Genomic DNA, 2,874 nt, shown 5'->3' with positions numbered 1-2,874 from the left:
GTACAGTCTTCCAGGCCACCAGAGTTTATTGTGATCTTATTTTTATGCCTAGATTCTTAGTAGCCACCATGAAGTGACTCAGTAGTAACCACAGAATAGTTTATTATTCAGTCTGTGATTGGCCAGAGGTTGTGCTTAAGCCCCTTGAGCCAGTAAGTTTTCACTTTCTACTGATTGTTCAGTGTGGGGCTTGAGGAATGTTTTCAAGTTGGCCTATATCCTGCTCTGATGCTGATATGGTTTGACTCTGTGTCCCCACCCAAATCTCATCTCAAAGTGTAATCCCAATGTGTTGAGAGAGGGAGATGATTGAATAACAGGGGCAGTTTACCCCATGCTGTTTTCATGATAGTGAGTTAATTCTCATGAGATCTGATGGTTTTTTAAGGAGTTCTTCCCCTTTGCTCTCTCTTCTCTCCATCCTGCCTCCTTGTGAAGAAGGTGCCTGCTTCTGTTTTTCCTTCAACCACGATTGTAAGTTTCCTGAGACCTCCCCAGCCATGTGGAACTGTGAGTTAATAAAACTTCTTCTCATTATAAATTACCCAGTCTCAGGGAGTTCTTTATAGCAGTGTGAAAATGGATTAATACGGTAAAGTGAAAATGGATTAATACAGTAAACTGGTACCTTGGAGATAGAGATAGTGCATAAAAACAACCTGAAAATGTGAAAGCAACTTTGGAACTCGGTAAGAGGTAGAGGTTGGGACAGCTTGAAGGGCTCAGAAGAAAACAGGAAGACGTGGTAAAGTTTGGAGCTTCCTGGAGACTTGTTGAATGGTTTGGGCCAAAATGCTGATAATGATGTGGACAATGAAGTCCAGGCTGAGGGAGTCTTAGATAGGGATGAGGAACTTCTTGGGAATTTAAGCAAAGGTCACTGTTGCTAAGCTTTAGTAAAGGGACTGGTGGCATTTTGCCCCTGCCCTAGAGATCTGTGTAACTTTGAACTTGAGAGAGATGATCTGAAATTGTAACCTTTTTTTTTCCTTAGAAAATGTTTTTATTACTTTGAGAGGGACTTTGGAATTGAATCAAAAAATGAATTGCAGCCCCTACCAGCTTAGAAGTTTTGTTTAGATTATTAAAAATACTTAGCTAGTGTTAGTGAAATTAAAATGAAAAATATGCACTGCCAGTTCAATATAAAATCTATACAAGTTTCCATAAGTAAGTCATGTACTAATACTTATTTACATATCTTGTAAGATTTATTTCTATTACATATTATTAGAATAATGACATTAGAAAATGGTCTAGCCTCAGTAGCTGTGGAAGAATTAGATGCAGATTTTAGTATGAAATGATTTAACCATGCATGCATTCTCAAAGTTTTCTTTTCCATATTCCCTCCTTATATTGTCAAAATTTGTTTGAAAAGTACATTATAATAAAATACAAAATAAAGTCACAGTAATACTATAAACTTAACTTTTTCTTTCTAACTGTACTACATTTGACATGTCATTATAATTACAATTATACACTATACATTATAGTGACAATCAGAGTCAAATTTTCTTGAGCATCTAATTTGTGCAAAGCAGACACACTCATACTCTGAAGAAAAGAAAACAAACATGACCTGTGTGCCCTAGGAGCTCAATTTAGTAGAAGAAAGCAGTTCTGGCATAATTGAGGATCACAAAACATGACCAGGGAATTTGTGCAAATAACATTAATTCCTAGTATATGTACTTTTCCACCATCATGCTGTGTGGAGAAACATTTCAAATAAACATTTTAGATTTAGGGTTAGGAGATATGAGGTGGGCAAAAGAGAATCACTATATCAAGCCTATAGCTGTACCAATGTTTAGAAAATATTTAAATCAACATAAATCCTTTCATTTTGAAATGCAAAGGAAGACACAGGTTTGTACAAAAAAGAAAAGTTCCAGAGGTATAGGTGCCTGAGGGTGAATGTAGTCTCTTTTAAAGGTGAAGCCTCATAAAACATTTATCTTTTGGTGGCTGTCTGGCCAGAAAGGTCAGACTCGGGTAGCATTTGTTAATGATTATCTAAGTGCATAATTGTTTTGGAATGTGTCTAAAGCTAACTTTCAAAGCAGGAGTAAAATATGAGATTCATTGAGAAGACAACAACTATTTGAAAACGAAAGGGAAAAATAATGAGTGAGAGAGAAAATACACAATTCCACAAGTAGCTGGGTTTTTCCCCTCTATATTTTAGTTTCTGATTATTTGGAATATTTTCCAATGAATTCACTTCTCTGTATTAACAAGCAACATAAAATAGTGCATTCATTTTACTTTTTGTGCATTTGTCTGACAAAAATTGGAACTTATTTTTGAAAGGAAAACAGCACATAAAAGTCTGGAAAATTTGCAGCCTGACTATGCAATAGAAAAGAAAAACCCATTTTCTGGGCAGAAATTTAAGGTCGCTGCAGAAGTGTTCAGAAGTAATGAAGTGTCGAATATTAATCTTCAATACAAAGGGGAAAATATCTCCAGGGCATGTCAGAGATTTTGGCGGCAGCCCCTCCCATCACAGACTCGAGGCAGAAATGGTTTGGTGGACCAGACCCAGGGCGTTGTTTCTTTATGCAGTTTTGGGACTTGGTGTCCTACATACCAGCCATGTCTAAAAGGGGTTAATGTACATCTCAAGCCATTGCTTCAGTGGTGCAGCCTCAACACTTGGCGCCCTGTGTCTGAACCACTCCAGTTCCAGCCATGGCTAAAAGGGGCCAAGGTACAGCTCGGGCTATAGTTTCAAAGGGTGCAAGCCCCAAGCCTTGGAGGCTTCCAAATGGTGTTGGGCCTGCAGGTGCACAGAAGTCAAAAATTGAGGTTTGGGAAACTCTACTGAGATTTCAGAGGATATAAGGAAATGCCTGGATGTCCAGG

This window comes from Macaca mulatta, chromosome X (assembly GCF_049350105.2).
Source record: "Macaca mulatta isolate MMU2019108-1 chromosome X, T2T-MMU8v2.0, whole genome shotgun sequence".
In the NCBI taxonomy this organism is placed as follows: Eukaryota; Metazoa; Chordata; class Mammalia; order Primates; family Cercopithecidae; genus Macaca; species Macaca mulatta.
The sequence above is the reverse complement of the archived record's forward strand: the minus strand, read 5'-3'. Positions refer to the sequence as shown.